The sequence below is a fragment of the Netta rufina genome (genome assembly GCF_964035555.1).
Source record: "Netta rufina genome assembly, chromosome: 10".
NCBI lineage: Eukaryota > Metazoa > Chordata > Aves > Anseriformes > Anatidae > Netta > Netta rufina.
In genome coordinates this window covers 1,051,173-1,069,558 of record NC_140133.1, presented here as the reverse complement: position 1 = coordinate 1,069,558, position 18,386 = coordinate 1,051,173, and positions in this window count along the sequence as shown.

The window sequence follows — 18,386 nt, the reverse complement described above, 5'->3', positions numbered from 1 at the left end:
ACAAGCCCATGGTTCCATGGCAACAAAACCCCATGGTTGCCATGGCAACACAAACCCATGGTTTCCATGGCAACAAAACCCCATGGTGGCCATGGCAACTCTATAATGTTCCCTGTAGCAATGTGGCCTTGTATTGCCTATTGAACCACGGTGTCACCATCCCATGGCAACACCCAATCGTCGCCATGGCAACAGAACCCTATGGTTACCATGGCAACAGAACCATATCATTTCCATGGCAACAATATTACACTTCCTACAGTAACATGGCCTTGTGTTGCCTATGGCAGTACAGTTTCACCACCGCATTGCAACACCCCATGGTTGCCATGGCAACACAACCCCATGGTTGCCATGGCAACACAAGCCCATGGTTCCATGGCAACACAACCTCATGGTTACCATGGCAACACAAGCTCATGGTTGCCATGGCAACACAACCCCATGTTTGCCATGGCAACACAAACCCATGGTTACCATGGCAACACAACCCCTATGGTTTCCATGGCAACACAACACAATGTTTGCCATTGCAACTCACCCCCATGGTGTTTATGGCAACACCCCATGGTTGCCATGGCAACAATCTTACACTTCCTATAGTAACATGGCTTTGTGTTTCCTATGGCACTACGGTGTCACCACCCCATGTTAACACGCCATTGTTGCTATGGCAACACAAGGCCACATTGCTATAGGGACCATTACAGTCTTGCCATGGCAACCATGGGATTGTGTTGCCATTGTAACCATGGGGTTGTGTTGCCCACCATCCCAGAGACTTCTTCCATGTTTTGGGGAAGCCTGGTGGCTTCCCACTACCAAGCTGATACAAATCCTCATGGATAAGGTGGTTGTGCTTTTGCAGCTAGGTTTTTGTTTTTTTTTTTTTTGAAAAAAACCTAGAGCATATGAGTGAGCCATCGAATGGGTCTCTGCTGGTCCAGGATGGAAATAACTAAGCTAAGGCAGGATTTGGGAAGGCATAAAGACCAGTGAGATTTCTCACCCAACCTTTGATCCCCTTTTATGTCTGTGTTCTGCTGCAGAGCCAATGCTGATTGATGCTGGAGTGTCAAATCCTTCTAGTTTGATTTTTCAAAATTCAGGATCCCCGCAATTGTTTTTAATGATGCTCTGTGGCATACACTTTTACGCGAAGGGAAAGTGCCATAGGCAGCATCACACAACCTGGGTTGTCTGGTACCTGTACAGTGTTTTGTACATAAATAGAAGAGTTTGCACGGATTTTTGTATCGTTCTTTTCTATTTATTTTCTACAGTTTTTCAAAGACTGTATGCAAACTGTGTTTACAAATTGGTTTTGCTGTCAGTATTGTAGATTATCGCATGTCCATTTTGCTGTTTTGTATGGGCTTGTGAGTCCTTGTGTGTTACAGGTTGTCCTTCCTTCTTAAAAACAATTGCATACGCTTCCATCCAACACATCCTGTGCCCTTCTTAAATATATCCCATTTCCCATGGTCCAGTGTGAGCTGTAGCTTGTAGAATGCATGAGAAAACACTGCACATAAATTAATATAAATATGATATGCTCAATCCTGATGTAGTTATTAATATAGGTTTTAGGGGGTTGTACTTATTCTCTGGAAACTACAGTTTAGACTGAACTAAATTGCCTAGTATCTGTAATTTACAGACACTCATATTTTCATATAATATTTTCTATTCGACCATATAAGATAGGGGGATAGGCCTTTAAAGGTGATCTGTACCTTAGAACAAAACCAGTTTTCTCATAGCATTTAGGATCAATGAAATGTTTCTGTGTTATGTTTAGTGATGAATTATAAACAAAGCACAAAACGCAAGAAGCAAATAGGAATTTCAAGATGTCCTTAAATGCTGCAGTTCATTATAGAACAATGTTATAATAACCTGAACAATCTTCTAGATTGACTGTCTTGGGCAATTGCCCCTCATTTTTGTCATTTTTCCTGGTATTACCTTTGCCAAATCTTGCAGTTCTTTCTTAGGACCTGATCATGTGTAATTGACTCACTCAGACTGCTGATGAAAGAAAATTGGAGATCTGGGTAGGCAAAAGATAGGTTGTCAGTTACCTAGTCCATCTTGCTATAATGTAATGTACTTGAGTTTAGCCTGCAGAAAGACTTCATGACTTGGCCACCAAGCTTTGCCTTCTTGAAAGGGGACCAACAGAACCACCATGGGACCACTGCAATTGGGTAGCATCTGTACAAATACCTCCTGCATTCTTATGTATTTTAAAGAGATCAAAGACTATTTTTTTGACCAGGACAAGTAAAGGTTGCTTCTCTTTTATGGTCGTCTGTTCCCATTAAGCAAATACCTGTTGGCATTAAGGCCATGGCTATAATGATTTTATTTAATGAACAAAGTACTGTTTGGAGAGGAATAAACATGACTTAATATAAATATTAATAACACTTACATCACAGAAAGGTTCCCTTATGGTCAACAAGTTCCTTGATCATGATTAAAAATGAAGAAAATATTGAACAGCAAATATTGCTATCCCAGTGTGACTGATAACTGGGCATCTCTTCACCTATTCAGAAATCTGTGTTGTGTGTTATTCTGCTGAGGTTTTGGAGACTAAATTTCTGGTAGATATACATGTAGGAAGTGTGTTGATGTACCCTTGTATTTTAATCTCTTTCTTGTATTTTAAATCAGTTTTACCAGGTATTATCTTTTTACCAGGTATTATCAGGAACTGCAGGTAGAATAGAGTTAAGTGAGTCACTAATATTTGTAAAACCTTATTTATACCAGTTTTGACATTTTGTTGAAGCATGATGTCCAGTGCCTCTCTGCACTTAGTGTAGATAATGTAGCTATCAATGTGTAATTTCAGTGAAATGGTGTATACAGTATGGGTAGCGGTGCTTTAATTTAATTTTACTCGTTGGTGTGTATTGAACCATAGCATAAAATTAGGCCATCTTTTAAAATTCTGTTCTACTTTTGGATTTTGTTCTTTTGTCTGAGTTTGTTTTCCTTCTGGCCATTCAACTGAGTCAATTACGTAGTTTAGTAACTGCTTTATCTTTCAATTATGGGCTATCCTGTTCTGATAACATTCAGAATAATGTATTCAGTCAAGTTACTGTAAATACATTGGTTTTAGTTTTCAGGTCTCTAACCAGCATGGTACGTGCTAGTACCTGCAGGGGTGTGCGTCCCTGGCAGTGAGCGAAAGTGATGCCAGCATAGATGTGTTCCTCATGAGTACATTCGTTATGACACTAAAAATGAATGCACGCACAGAATGATTAGTTTATGTTTTGTTTTATGTCTTGTTTGTCTGATGCGTTGGGACTCTACCACCAGAAGTTCAGTAAGTCACTGCTTAAATTAGCACAATGAGCAAGGGGGAAATCAATCTAGCTGCCTTATGCTGGATACCCTGTCTGCTACTTGTGCAGCGTGCTGCATGCTGCGGGCAGCAAGGGTCTGCCTGTCCTCTCTGGAGCACCAGCCCCTGCTGTGTCCCCTTGGTAGGAACAGACTGTAAGGAAAATGCACAGACTCATGGGCTTCTGACATTGTTAGAAGAGGATATTGATAGCTACTGGAAATTAAGTGTAAAGCTAAGTGCTTCTCAAGCTACTGTAGTTGATGTCCAGGATGCCTGCTATATACAAGAAGTATGTCTTATCATAAAATAGATAATAAAACAGACATACGTATTCAGTGGCAAAATTATTCTGAAATCAGGGCTATAATCTGTAAGAAAATTACTTTTTTTTGTGGGCAAAAACTGAAGGTGGTTCTGAAAGATTTTGAGACAGCAAGAAAAAAAAAAATCTGGATCATGCCCAGGGAACCTGAGCCTGGTTCTCATAAATATATATGTTCATCCCCCATAAGTGGAAAAAGATCAAAATTAGGCCTTAAAGCGTGGGAAGTATCCTTCTCGGTGAGTCCTCCTACGATGTTTCAGTGTGAATCACATGCTGTGGGACTGTGCACTGCCTGCTCCTGATACTCCTTCCCCCTCTTAAAAGTGACCAATTGTAAGATTGTAAGTGTTGTACCTCTTCTGTACATATCGTCAATAAATGTTGATTCATATTTTTCCTGGCTTATATCTGTGAGTTTTACTGTCAGCCTGGATATAATTTGGGTGAGAGGTTACATAAAGAAGACAGATGTGAGATGCTGAGATCCGTGAGATCTCTGTGAGAGGTAGATGTTGGACCTGGATTTGCCAAAGCACCAGAAGTCTGCCCCCTCATGTGTATGCTCTAAATGTTCCAGGGTACCAGCTGCATCTGAGCTTCCCTGCTGCAAAGTCCAGGATGTGCTAACCACAGTGAAGTCTTAAGCAGTCTTGGCAGTGAAAGCTAGAGGAGTAGGAAGAAATGTTAGACGAGTAGGAGGATGCAATGAGTTGCTTGCAGTTGCTTTAGAAACATGCTTCACTTCCCTGCCTGATAAAAAGTAAATCTCTTCATCTTAGCCTTAAACAAAAAATAAATTAAATAATAGATGCTTTTGCTGAATCCCTCGTAAACTTTGTAAAGAAATTGCACTTAGTACATGAATTGAGATATGCTCATGGTACGGACCATGGCCTGAAGGACTGGCCATTGCTATGTATGGAGAGAAAGCCCCGGCATTTATGATCCCAGCAGGACACAATATGGATCTCACCTAACCACAACTAGGTGATCAATAGATGTAACCTAAACCAGCCTGTGAGGCACAGCCTGCACCTCTGTGGGCTGCCATCCCAGCTGAGGAGCTTGCAAGGGGAGGCCCGGTGTGGCAGGAGCAGGCTGAAGACCCCTGCAGCACTGGGGGATCTCAGGGTGGGAGACAAACCTGAGGTCCAGGAGGTTTGTTATGGTGTCTGAGCCTCTGGCATAGGCTGCAAGAGGCAGGGTATTACTGCGTTCAGGCCTGGCCTTGTTCATAAATCAGCTCTGCTGCCCTGGTCTCTTCAGAGCTCCGGATTCCCCATCACTGGCATACTCACGAAGCATTGACCACACTGAGAGCCATTCCTCTATCCCTTCCCAGGCATGAAAGAGAAAGAGAGAAGACTTCAGGGCTGCCAAACCTCCACCAGTCTCCTCCCTTGTATCGGTGCATGAAAACAGGACAAGGATATGAAAGAAACAGGTGGCCCCAACAGGCTGCGGCGCAGGAGGGGAGCAGCGTAAAAAACAACCAGCTGGCAGGCTGGAAGGCACCCCTGCAGCACACACACACATGGCCAGCAAGGACTGGCACCCCGGCCAGGTTTGGGGCAGAGCTCCAGGGGTGCAAGGGTGGTTGCATGGGGCCTGTGCTGGCCCCATGTAAGCAGGCAGCCACGGCTCCCCTTTGCTGCAGGGGATGCAGGAAGGAAATGACTGTGCATGCGATGCTGGGCCTTGTGGTCGCGGTGGCTTTAGCGCGGCAGGCAGGTTCTGCAGTGATAAGCAAAATGCGTCAGCGGAGACAGATAAACAACAATGCTGGTGGCTGCCCACTGAAACCAATGGGGAGGGGTGGCAGAGGAACTGGGCCTCTCACAGTATAAGGCACTTCCTCAGGACAAGTGCCTAAGAAAGTAGCCTAGGGCCTGTCCTTCACAGGAGTAGAGCAGTGGTAGTCGTTCATGGTTCAACTTAAACGAGGGTAGCACTTCTCACACTCATTTGGTAAAACTGATCCTCATGGTGTCCAGGGGCCTTCCTGGCTCATGTTCCCATGGCCTGAATCACCTGAGAGGTTCTGCTGTGGAGATGCCCCAGAAAGAGAAGATTGGCTCCAAAATCTGTGAAAGCTTAGGAACAGAGACAAGCCTAGGAAATACATCTAAAAATTCACTGCAGGGTTTCACCCAAGTTGCCAGGACTACCTAAATTGCTAGCATTAAATAGTTATCTTGCCTTTTACCAAGAATTTTTGAATGCACTATTCTGTATGAGTGGGGGTTATTATGGAGAAGATTTTTCTGGGAGTTATTGAAAAATTCCTGAAAGATAATGCAGTCATTGGTCTCAGACAAAGTGGGTTCACGAGGGGGGAGTCCAGACTAAACAATTGTGTACCCCCTGCTCTGCACTGGTGTGGCCTCACCTCAAGCACTGTGCGTAGTTTTGGGCACCACAATGTAAGGAGAACATAAAAATCTTAAAGAATGACCAAAGGAAGTGAAAGGTCTAGATGGGAAGATGTATGAGGTCACATTGTTCAGCCCTGAGCAGAGCAGGCTGAGGGGAGGCCTCATGGTGGCCTGAGGGGAGCGGAGGGGCAGGTGCAGAGTTCTGCTCTCTGGGGACAGCGACAGGACCTGAGGGAATGGCATGGAGCTGGGACAGGGGAGGGTCAGGCTGGATGTTAGGGAAAGGTTCTGCACCCAGAGGGTGGTTGGGCACTGAGACAGGCTCCCCAGGGATGTGGTCATGGCACTGAGCCTACCAGAGTTCGGGAAGTGCTTGGACAACATTCTCATACATATGTTTTTTTCTCAGCTATGATCAGAGGTCTGATTTTTGGGTGTTCCTGTGTGGAGCCAGGAGTTGGACCCAGTGATCCTTGTGGGACCCTTACAACAGGCTATTCTACGATTTTGTGATTCTGTGAGGTTCCTCTAAAAAGGCTCAGTGCATAAGACCCACAACTTTGCAGAAAGCCAGCACAAAGCTGACCCTCTCAGCTGTACCTGGGCTCAATTTCTGCCACACAAATGGCATGTAATCCACATGAAGGCTTTGAGTCTGCTCTCTGTGTGGGGGAACTTCATCCTTCATGAACACCAGAAAACTCTGTTGTGTCTCTAGCTCAAAAAACAAGTATATTTACCTAGAGTTCATTTCAAACTTTCTCTTGATGAGTGAAAGAAACTAGAAAATGAGCCACAAAAGAAATGCAGGGAAGTTCCAAATAACTGTCAACATAACGTGCCCCCACCCACTGGTGAATCTGATGTCCTGCTGCTGCAAAATGAAACATGCCTAATGGTGGTGACGACTGCTTAAACTGTCCTTGCTCAGGAGCTGAGGAGCTGTGCTGCAGCCAGCTGAGACTGAGTAGTGGGCACTGGGCACAGCTTTGATGATTTCATCTTAGAGAAACTCATCCTCCAGGCTCAGGCTGAAATCAGCTGGAAGCTGTCTCTCTAAGCTGGCTAAGGAGGGGGTGTTGATAGCAAACAGCAGCAGCAGCCCAAAAACAGATGCATGTTATTAAAAAGAACAGACTGATAAAAAGTGGTGAATATAAACGCAGACTTAGTTTCCAATCATGAGTCAAAACATACCCAGTTTATTACTGCTTGTTCTGGGTAAAATGAAAGCGTGGAGTCTTGATTCATGAGAAAAAAAATGTGGATGCTGAAAATGATCTAAGATGATCTCAGCCCCTTGGCTGTGTTCCTGGCAGCAGCTTTGGAAGAGGCTTCTGGGCTTCTGGGTTTGCCCTGAGCAAGGCCCTCTTGTTACTGTGGTGCTAGCAGGGAGGCCAGCTGTGACCCAGGGCTGCACTGTACTTGCTGCTTCCTGCAGCCACAGGGATGCCACTGTAGAGACAACAGGACTGTCACCAAGGTACACGAGATCTGATGGCTTATCCAAATAAAAGAGAAAAGAAAAAAAATGTGGAGACCAAAAGAGAGTAGCACTGAAAAGGCCACGTTCTGCTGCTGGCCATGGCCCTGGCTCCAGGGAAGCAGCAGCCCTGACCCAACCTCCATGTGACAAGAGGACTCCTGGTCCAGAGCCCCTCCTGAATGCTGGGGCTGCTCCCCCAGCTCCAGAGGAGATGGGAAGAGATGGTAACTGATAACAATGTGGTTCTTATGTTTGTTTTTGTTTTAGTTTTTCTTTTTCTGTGTGTTTCTCTACATGGTAAGCCTGCTTCTTTAGGTAATTAGAAGATTGGGTATTTTAAATGAAAAAAAAAATCAGGTAGCAGGTTAAGGATAACATTATTTAAATCAAAAGAAATAATTTGAAGAAAATATTTTAGAGAAATGGAACAATTATTTTTCCTTTGCAGTTCCTGAAATAATCAGGGAACTCACAGTCATTTTTGATTCCAAAAAAGCAGGTTTCCAAAGAGTTTCCTTACTGCATCCTTGAGCTCCTGGTTCCTCATGCTGTAGATGAGGGCGTTCACTACTGGAGGTACCACTGAATGCCACAACAAGATCCATGGATGGGAATGAGATGGAGGGGGGCTTCAGGTAGGCAAATATGCCAGTGCTGATAAACAGAGACCACAGCCTACAGGGTTAGGGTTAGGGTTCGGGTTCGGGTTAGGGTTAGGGTAAGGGTTAGGGTTAGGGTTCGGGTTCGGGTTAGGGTTTGGTTTAGGGTTAGGGTTCGGGTTCGGGTTAGGGTTAGGGTTAGGATTAGGGTTAGGGTTGGTTTAGGGTTAGGGTTGGGTTACTGTTAGGATTAGGGTTAGGTTAAGGGTTAGGTTACGGTTAGGATTAGGGTTAGGGTTGGTTTAGGGTTAGGGTTGGGTTAGTGTTAGGGTTAGGGTCTTAGGGTTAGGGTTTAGGGTTAGGGTTAGGGTTTGGGTTTGGGTTAGGGTTAGGGTTAGGGTTGGTTTAGGGTTAGGGTTAGGGTTCGGATTCGGGTTCAGTTTAGGGTTAGGGTTAGGGTTAGGGTTAGGGTTAGGGTTAGGGTTAGGGTTAGGGTTAGGGTTAGGGTTAGGGTAAGTGTTAGGGTAAGGGTTAGGGTTAGGGTAAGTGTTAGGGTAAGGGTAAGTGTTGGGGTAATGTTTAGGGTTAATTTTAGGATTACGGTGAGGGAAACGTAAGGGTAAGTATTAGGTTAAGGGTAAGGGTAAGGTTAAGGTTAAAAGTAAGTGTAAGGTTTAGGGTAAGAGTAAGGGTTAATGTAAGGGTCAGGGTAAGGGTACAGGTAAGATTTAGGCTTAGGGTTAGGTTAAGGGTAAGGGTTAGGGAAAGGGTAAGTTGTATATATAACGATAAGTGTAAGGGATATGGTAAGGGTAAGAGTAAGGTTATGGGTAATGGTAAGGTTGAGGGTTAGGGTATGGGTAAGTGTAAGGTTTAGATTTAGGCTAAGGGTAAGTGTAGCAGAAAGGGAAAAGGTTACGGTAAGTGTAAGTGTTACGATAAGGTTAAGGTTAAGGTTTAGGCTTAGGTTAAGGGTAAGGGTAAGGTTAAGGGTAAGGGTAGATGTAGAAGTATGTGTTAGGCTATGGGTTAAGGTAAGGGTAAGGGTTAGGTTAAGAGAAAGGGCAAGGGTATGTGTAAGGGTATGGGTCATTGTAAGGGTTAGAGTAAGGGTAAGTGTTAGGGTAATGGTTAGGGTTAATTTTAGGGTTAGGGTGAGGGAAACGTAAGGGTAAGTGTTAGGGTAATGGTTAGGGTTAATTATAGGGTTAGGGTGAGGGAAACGTAAGAGTAAGTATTAGGTTACAGCTAAGGTTACGGTTAAGAGTAAGTGTAAGGTTTATATTAAGGTTAGGATTAATGTAAGGGTCAGGGTAAGGGTTGGGGTAAGGTTTAGGTTAAGGGTTAAAGTAAGCATAATGATAAGGGCAAGGGTGAGGGTTAGGGTAGGGTTTAGAATTAGGCAAAGGGTAAGTGTAGCAGAAAGGGTAAGGTTTAGGATAAGGGTAAGTGTTAGGATTAGGGTAAGGTTGACGGTTAGGTTAAGGGTAAGGGTAATGGTTTGCTAAGGGTAAGGGTAAGGGTAATTGTACGAGTAATTGCTAGGGTAAGTGTAAGCGTAAGTGTACATGTAAGTGTTGTTGTATGGCTTATGGTAAAGGTAAGGTCAAGGGTAAGGTTTATGTTAAGGGTAAGCGTAAGGTTAACGGATAGAGTAAGGGTAAGTGTAAGGGTAAGGTTAATTGTAACGGTAAGGTTAAGGGTACAAATATGTGTTAGGGTATGGGTTATGGTATGGGTAAGAATTAGGGTAAGTATAAGGGTAAGGGTAAGTGTAAGGGTACAGGTCAGGGTAAGGGTTAGAGTAAGGGTTAGGGTTAGGGTTAGGGTTAGGGTTAAAGTCAGGAAAACGTATGCATAAGTACTAGGTTAATGTTAAGGGTAAGGTTAAGGTTAAGAGTAAGTGTAAGGTTTAGGGTAAGGTTTAGGGTTAATGTAAGGGTCAGGGTAAGGGTTGGGTAAGTTTTAGGGTAAGGGTTAAAGTAAGCATAATGATAAGGGTAAGGGTGAGGTTTAGGGTAAGGTTTAGAATTAGGCAAAGCGTAAGTGTAGCAGAAAGGGTAAGGATTAGGTAAGGGTAAGTGTTAGGATAAGGGTACGGTTGAGGGTTAGGTTAAGGGTAAGGGTAATGGTTTGGTAAGGGTAAGGGTAAGGTTAATTGTACGAGTAGTTGCTAGGGTAAGTGGAAACATAAGTGAACATGTAAGTGTTGTTCTATGGCTTACGGTAAGGTTAATGTTAAGAGTAAGTTTTATGTTAAGGATAAGTGTAAGAGTAACAGTTAGAGGAAGGGTAAGGGTAACAGTAAGTTTAAAAGTAGAACTATGTGTTAGGGTATGAGCTATGGTAAGGGGTAGAGTAAGGGTAAGAGTAAGGGTAAGGGTATGTGTAAGTGTATGGGTCATTGTAAGGGTTAGAGTAAGGGTTAGGGTAACGGTAAGTGTTAGGGTAATGGTTAGGGTTAATTTTAGGGTTAGGGTGAGGGAAACATAAGGGCAAGTATTAGGTTACAGCTAAGGTTAACGTTAAGAGTAAGTGTAAGGTTTAGGGTAAGGGTTAGGGTTAATGTAAGGGTCAGGGGAAGGGTTGGGGTAAGGTTTAGGTTAAGGGTAAAAGTAAGTATAATGGTAAGGGTAAGGGTGAAGGTTAGGGTAATGGTTAGATTTAGGTAAGGGTGAGGGTTAGGGTAAGGGTAAGAATTAGGCAAAGGGTAAGTGTAGCAGAAAGGGTAAGGTTTAGGATAAGGGTAAGTGTTAGGATAAGGGTAAGGTTTAGGATTAGCTTAATAGTAAGGTTAAGGGTAATTGTACGAGTAATTGCTAGGGTAAGTGCAAGTGTAAGAGTACATGTAAGTGTTGTTGTATGGCTTATGATAAGGGTAAGGTTAAGGTTTATGTTAAGTGTAAGTGTAAGGGTAACGGAGACAGTAAAGGTAAGGGTTACGGTAAGGGTAAGGGTACGGGTAGAAGTATGTGTTAAACTATGGGTTATGGTAAGGGTAAGGGTTAGAGTAAGGGTTAGGGTAAGGGTAAGTGTTGCGGTAATGGTTAGGGTTAATTTTAGGGTTAGGGTGAGGGAAAAGTAAGGGTAAGTATTAGGTTAAGGTTAAGGTTAAGGTTAAGGTTAAGTGTAAGTTTTAGGGTAAGGGTTAATGTAAGGGTCAGGGTAAGGGTTCAGGTAAGGTTTAGGCTTAGGGTTAGGTTAAGGTTAAGTGTTAGGGTAAGCGTAAGTTGTATGGATAAGGATAAGTGTAAGGGATACGGTAAGGGTAAGTGTTAGGGTAAGGGTAAGGTTAATGGTAACTGTAAGTGTAAGGGTAAGGGTTAGGGTAAGGGGAAGAGTAAGGGGAAGGGGAAGGGGAAGTCTAAGGGTACGGGTCAGGGTAAAAGTTAGAGTAAGGGTTAGGGTTAGGGTTCGGTAAGGATAAGTGTTAGGGTAATGGTTACGGTTAATTTTAGGGTTATGGTGAGGGAATCGTAAGGGTATGTATTAGTTTAAGGGTAAGGTTAAAGTTAAGATTAAGTGTAAGGTTTAGGTTAAGGGTTAGGATTAGAGTTAGGGTTAGGGTAAGGGTTAGGGTTAATGTAAGGGTCAGAGTAAGGGTTGGGGTAAGGTTTAGGTTAAGGGTAAAAGTAAGTATAATGGTAAGGGTAAGGGTGAGGGTTAGGGTAATGGTTAGATTTAGGTAAGGGTGAGGGTTAGGGTAAGGGTAAGAATTAGGCAAAGGGTAAGTGTAGCAGAAAGGGTAAGGTTTAGGATAAGGGTAAGTGTTAGGATAAGGGTAAGGTTTAGGGTTAGCTTAATAGTAAGGTTAAGGGTAATTGTACGAGTAATTGCTAGGGTAAGTGCAAGTGTAAGTGTACATGTAAGTGTTGCTGTATGGCTTATGATAAGGGTAAGGTTAAGGTTAAGGTTTATGGTAAGTGTAAGTGTAAGGGTAACGGAGACAGTAAAGGTAAGGGTAAGGGGAACGGTAAGGTTAAGGCTACAAATACGTGTTAGGGTATGGGTTATGGTAAGGGTAAGGGTTAGTGTAAGGGTAAGAATAAGGGTACGGGTCAGGGTAAGGTTTAGAGTAAGGGTTAGAGTTACGGTTAGGGTTAGGGTTAGGGTAAGGGTAAGTGTTAGGGTAATGGTTAGGGTTAATTTTAGGGTTAGGGTGAGGGATACATAAGGGTAAGTGTTAGGGTAATGGTTAAGGGTAAGGTTAAGAGTAAGTGTAAGTTTTAGGGTAAGGGTTAGGGTTAATGTAAGGGTCAGGGTAAGGGCTGGGGTAAGGTTTAGGGTTAGCGTTAGGTTAAGGGTAAGGATTACGGTAAGGGTAAGGGTATGGATAAGGATAAGTGTAAGTGTTAGGGTAAAGGTAATGTTAAAGGTAACAGTAAGTGTAAGGAGAAGGGTTCGGGTAAGGGTAAGAGTAAGGGTATGGGTAATGTTAAGGGTGAGGGTTAGGCTAAGGGTAAGTGTAAGGTTTACATTTAGGCTAAGGGTAAGTGTAGCCGAAAGGTCAAGGTTTACGGTAAGGGTAAGTGTTAGGATAAGGGTAAGGTTTAGGGTTAGGTTAAGGGTAAGTGATAGGGATAGGGAAAGGGTAAGGGTAAGGGTAACGGTAACAGTAAGGGTAAGGGTTACGGTAAGGGTAAGGGTACGGGTAGAAGTATGTGTTAAACTATGGGTTATGGTAAGGGTAAGGGTTAGAGTAAGGGTTAGGGTAAGGGTAAGTGTTGCGGTAATGGTTAGGGTTAATTTTAGGGTTAGGGTGAGGGAAAAGTAAGGGTAAGTATTAGGTTAAGGTTAAGGGGAAGGTTAAGGTTAAGTGTAAGTTTTAGGGTAAGGGTTAATGTAAGGGTCAGGGTAAGGGTTCAGGTAAGGTTTAGGCTTAGGGTTAGGTTAAGGTTAAGTGTTAGGGTAAGCGTAAGTTGTATGGATAAGGATAAGTGTAAGGGATAGGGTAAGGGTGTTAGGGTAAGGGTAAGGTTAATGGTAAACGTTAGTGTAAGGGTAAGGGTTAGGGTAAGGGTAAGAGTAAGGGGAAGGGGAAGGGGAAGTCTAAGGGTACGGGTCAGGGTAAAAGTTAGAGTAAGGGTTAGGGTTAGGTAAGGATAAGTGTTAGGGTAAAGGTTACGGTTAATTTTAGGGTTATGGTGAGGGAATCGTGAGGGTATGTATTAGTTTAAGGGTAAGGTTAAAGTTAAGATTAAGTGTAAGGTTTAGGTTAAGGGTAAGGGTTAGAGTAAGGGTTACGGTTAGGGTTAGGGTTAAGGTTCGGGTTAGGGTAAGGGTTAGGGTTAATGTAAGGGTCAGAGTAAGGGTTGGGGTAAGGTTTAGGTTAAGGGTAAAAGTAAGTATAATGGTAAGGGTAAGGGTGAGGGTTAGGGTAATGGTTAGATTTAGGTAAGGGTGAGGGTTAGGGTAAGGGTAAGAATTAGGCAAAGGGTAAGTGTAGCAGAAAGGGTAAGGTTTAGGATAAGGGTAAGTGTTAGGATAAGGGTAAGGTTTAGGGTTAGCTTAATAGTAAGGTTAAGGGTAATTGTACGAGTAATTGCTAGGGTAAGTGCAAGTGTAAGTGTACATGTAAGTGTTGCTGTATGGCTTATGATAAGGGTAAGGTTAAGGTTAAGGTTTATGGTAAGTGTAAGTGTAAGGGTAACGGAGACAGTAAAGGTAAGGGTAAGGGGAACGGTAAGGTTAAGGCTACAAATACGTGTTAGGGTATGGGTTATGGTAAGGGTAAGGGTTAGTGTAAGGGTAAGAATAAGGGTACGGGTCAGGGTAAGGTTTAGAGTAAGGGTTAGAGTTACGGTTAGGGTTAGGGTTAGGGTAAGGGTAAGTGTTAGGGTAATGGTTAGGGTTAATTTTAGGGTTAGGGTGAGGGATACATAAGGGTAAGTGTTAGGGTAATGGTTAAGGGTAAGGTTAAGAGTAAGTGTAAGTTTTAGGGTAAGGGTTAGGGTTAATGTAAGGGTCAGGGTAAGGGCTGGGGTAAGGTTTAGGGTTAGCGTTAGGTTAAGGGTAAGGATTACGGTAAGGGTAAGGGTATGGATAAGGATAAGTGTAAGTGTTAGGGTAAAGGTAATGTTAAAGGTAACAGTAAGTGTAAGGAGAAGGGTTCGGGTAAGGGTAAGAGTAAGGGTATGGGTAATGTTAAGGGTGAGGGTTAGGCTAAGGGTAAGTGTAAGGTTTACATTTAGGCTAAGGGTAAGTGTAGCCGAAAGGTCAAGGTTTACGGTAAGGGTAAGTGTTAGGATAAGGGTAAGGTTTAGGGTTAGGTTAAGGGTAAGTGATAGGGATAGGGAAAGGGTAAGGGTAAGGGTAACGGTAACAGTAAGGGTAAGGGTTACGGTAAGGGTAAGGGTACGGGTAGAAGTATGTGTTAAACTATGGGTTATGGTAAGGGTAAGGGTTAGAGTAAGGGTTAGGGTAAGGGTAAGTGTTGCGGTAATGGTTAGGGTTAATTTTAGGGTTAGGGTGAGGGAAAAGTAAGGGTAAGTATTAGGTTAAGGTTAAGGGGAAGGTTAAGGTTAAGTGTAAGTTTTAGGGTAAGGGTTAATGTAAGGGTCAGGGTAAGGGTTCAGGTAAGGTTTAGGCTTAGGGTTAGGTTAAGGTTAAGTGTTAGGGTAAGCGTAAGTTGTATGGATAAGGATAAGTGTAAGGGATAGGGTAAGGGTGTTAGGGTAAGGGTAAGGTTAATGGTAAACGTTAGTGTAAGGGTAAGGGTTAGGGTAAGGGTAAGAGTAAGGGGAAGGGGAAGGGGAAGTCTAAGGGTACGGGTCAGGGTAAAAGTTAGAGTAAGGGTTAGGGTTAGGTAAGGATAAGTGTTAGGGTAAAGGTTACGGTTAATTTTAGGGTTATGGTGAGGGAATCGTGAGGGTATGTATTAGTTTAAGGGTAAGGTTAAAGTTAAGATTAAGTGTAAGGTTTAGGTTAAGGGTAAGGGTTAGAGTAAGGGTTACGGTTAGGGTTAGGGTTAAGGTTCGGGTTAGGGTAAGGGTTAGGGTTAATGTAAGGGTCAGGGTAAGGGTTGGGGTAAGGTTTAGGTTAAGGGTAAAAGTAAGTATAATGGTAAGGGTAAGGGTGAAGGTTAGGGTAATGGTTAGATTTAGGTAAGGGTGAGGGTTAGGGTAAGGGTAAGAATTAGGCAAAGGGTAAGTGTAGCAGAAAGGGTAAGGTTTAGGATAAGGGTAAGTGTTAGGATAAGGGTAAGGTTTAGGGTTAGCTTAATAGTAAGGTTAAGGGTAATTGTACGAGTAATTGCTAGGGTAAGTGCAAGTGTAAGTGTACATGTAAGTGTTGTTGTATGGCTTATGATAAGGGTAAGGTTAAGGTTTATGTTAAGTGTAAGTGTAAGGGTAACGGAGACAGTAAAGGTAAGGGTTACGGTAAGGGTAAGGGTACGGGTAGAAGTATGTGTTAAACTATGGGTTATGGTAAGGGTAAGGGTTAGAGTAAGGGTTAGGGTAAGGGTAAGTGTTGCGGTAATGGTTAGGGTTAATTTTAGGGTTAGGGTGAGGGAAAAGTAAGGGTAAGTATTAGGTTAAGGTTAAGGGTAAGGTTAAGGTTAAGTGTAAGTTTTAGGGTAAGGGTTAATGTAAGGGTCAGGGTAAGGGTTCAGGTAAGGTTTAGGCTTAGGGTTAGGTTAAGGTTAAGTGTTAGGGTAAGCGTAAGTTGTATGGATAAGGATAAGTGTAAGGGATAGGGTAAGGGTAAGTGTTAGGGTAAGGGTAAGGTTAATGGTAACTGTAAGTGTAAGGGTAAGGGTTAGGGTAAGGGGAAGAGTAAGGGGAAGGGGAAGGGGAAGTCTAAGGGTACGGGTCAGGGTAAAAGTTAGAGTAAGGGTTAGGGTTAGGGTTCGGTAAGGATAAGTGTTAGGGTAATGGTTACGGTTAATTTTAGGGTTATGGTGAGGGAATCGTAAGGGTATGTATTAGTTTAAGGGTAAGGTTAAAGTTAAGATTAAGTGTAAGGTTTAGGTTAAGGGTTAGGATTAGAGTTAGGGTTAGGGTAAGGGTTAGGGTTAATGTAAGGGTCAGAGTAAGGGTTGGGGTAAGGTTTAGGTTAAGGGTAAAAGTAAGTATAATGGTAAGGGTAAGGGTGAGGGTTAGGGTAATGGTTAGATTTAGGTAAGGGTGAGGGTTAGGGTAAGGGTAAGAATTAGGCAAAGGGTAAGTGTAGCAGAAAGGGTAAGGTTTAGGATAAGGGTAAGTGTTAGGATAAGGGTAAGGTTTAGGGTTAGCTTAATAGTAAGGTTAAGGGTAATTGTACGAGTAATTGCTAGGGTAAGTGCAAGTGTAAGAGTACATGTAAGTGTTGTTGTATGGCTTATGATAAGGGTAAGGGTAAGGTTAAGGTTTATGGTAAGTGTAAGTGTAAGGGTAACGGAGACAGTAAAGGTAAGGGTAAGGGGAACGGTAAGGTTAAGGCTACAAATACGTGTTAGGGTATGGGTTATGGTAAGGGTAAGGATTAGGGTAAGGGTAAGTGTAAGGGTACGGGTCAGGGTAAGGGTTAGAGTAAGGGTTAGGTTTAGGGTTAGGGTTAGGGTAAGTGTTAGGGTAATGGTTAAGGGTAAGGTTAAGGTTAAGAGTAAGTGTAAGTTTTAGGGTAAGGGTTAGGGTTAATGTAAGGGTCAGGGTAAGGGCTGGGGTAAGGTTTAGGGTTAGCGTTAGGTTAAGAGTAAGGATTAGGGTAAGGGTATGGATAAGGATAAGTGTAAGTGTTAGGGTAAGGGTAATGTTAAAGGTAACAGTAAGTGTAAGGAGAAGGGTTCGGGTAAGGGTAAGAGTAAGGGTATGGGTAATGTTAAGGGTGAGGGTTAGGCTAAGGGTAAGTGTAAGGTTTACATTTAGGCTAAGGGTAAGTGTAGCCGAAAGGTCAAGGTTTACGGTAAGGGTAAGTGTTAGGATAAGGGTAAGGTTTAGGGTTAGGTTAAGGGTAAGTGATAGGGATAGGGAAAGGGTAAGGGTAAGGGTAACGGTAACAGTAAGGGTAAGGGTTACGGTAAGGGTAAGGGTACGGGTAGAAGTATGTGTTAAACTATGGGTTATGGTAAGGGTAAGGGTTAGAGTAAGGGTTAGGGTAAGGGTAAGTGTTGCGGTAATGGTTAGGGTTAATTTTAGGGTTAGGGTGAGGGAAAAGTAAGGGTAAGTATTAGGTTAAGGTTAAGGGGAAGGTTAAGGTTAAGTGTAAGTTTTAGGGTAAGGGTTAATGTAAGGGTCAGGGTAAGGGTTCAGGTAAGGTTTAGGCTTAGGGTTAGGTTAAGGTTAAGTGTTAGGGTAAGCGTAAGTTGTATGGATAAGGATAAGTGTAAGGGATAGGGTAAGGGTGTTAGGGTAAGGGTAAGGTTAATGGTAAACGTTAGTGTAAGGGTAAGGGTTAGGGTAAGGGTAAGAGTAAGGGGAAGGGGAAGGGGAAGTCTAAGGGTACGGGTCAGGGTAAAAGTTAGAGTAAGGGTTAGGGTTAGGTAAGGATAAGTGTTAGGGTAAAGGTTACGGTTAATTTTAGGGTTATGGTGAGGGAATCGTGAGGGTATGTATTAGTTTAAGGGTAAGGTTAAAGTTAAGATTAAGTGTAAGGTTTAGGTTAAGGGTAAGGGTTAGAGTAAGGGTTACGGTTAGGGTTAGGGTTAAGGTTCGGGTTAGGGTAAGGGTTAGGGTTAATGTAAGGGTCAGGGTAAGGGTTGGGGTAAGGTTTAGGTTAAGGGTAAAAGTAAGTATAATGGTAAGGGTAAGGGTGAAGGTTAGGGTAATGGTTAGATTTAGGTAAGGGTGAGGGTTAGGGTAAGGGTAAGAATTAGGCAAAGGGTAAGTGTAGCAGAAAGGGTAAGGTTTAGGATAAGGGTAAGTGTTAGGATAAGGGTAAGGTTTAGGGTTAGCTTAATAGTAAGGTTAAGGGTAATTGTACGAGTAATTGCTAGGGTAAGTGCAAGTGTAAGAGTACATGTAAGTGTTGTTGTATGGCTTATGATAAGGGTAAGGTTAAGGTTTATGTTAAGTGTAAGTGTAAGGGTAACGGAGACAGTAAAGGTAAGGGTTACGGTAAGGGTAAGGGTACGGGTAGAAGTATGTGTTAAACTATGGGTTATGGTAAGGGTAAGGGTTAGAGTAAGGGTTAGGGTAAGGGTAAGTGTTGCGGTAATGGTTAGGGTTAATTTTAGGGTTAGGGTGAGGGAAAAGTAAGGGTAAGTATTAGGTTAAGGTTAAGGGTAAGGTTAAGGTTAAGTGTAAGTTTTAGGGTA